Source organism: Neophocaena asiaeorientalis, unplaced genomic scaffold (genome assembly GCF_003031525.2).
Source record: "Neophocaena asiaeorientalis asiaeorientalis breed wild unplaced genomic scaffold, Neophocaena_asiaeorientalis_V1.1 scaffold242, whole genome shotgun sequence".
Taxonomy (NCBI): Eukaryota; Metazoa; Chordata; class Mammalia; order Artiodactyla; family Phocoenidae; genus Neophocaena; species Neophocaena asiaeorientalis.
In genome coordinates, this window is record NW_020172451.1 from 4,182,175 (window position 1) to 4,182,377 (window position 203).

Here is a 203-nt window from a genome sequence, read left to right on the forward strand (position 1 = left end):
GCACCAGTCTGACTCCCAGTAGAAGTCACAGTCCTTGCAACCTGGACCGTCACTGAGAATCCAGCTCCCCCCACCCCTCCCCCTCCCCCACTGTGTTCCAGCCACGCCAGCCTCCTGGACCACCCAAGCATCGTCCCTCCGCAGGACCTGTGTGCTTGCTGTTCCTCCGCCTGGAAAGGTTTTGGGCCTCACACCTTCAGGTT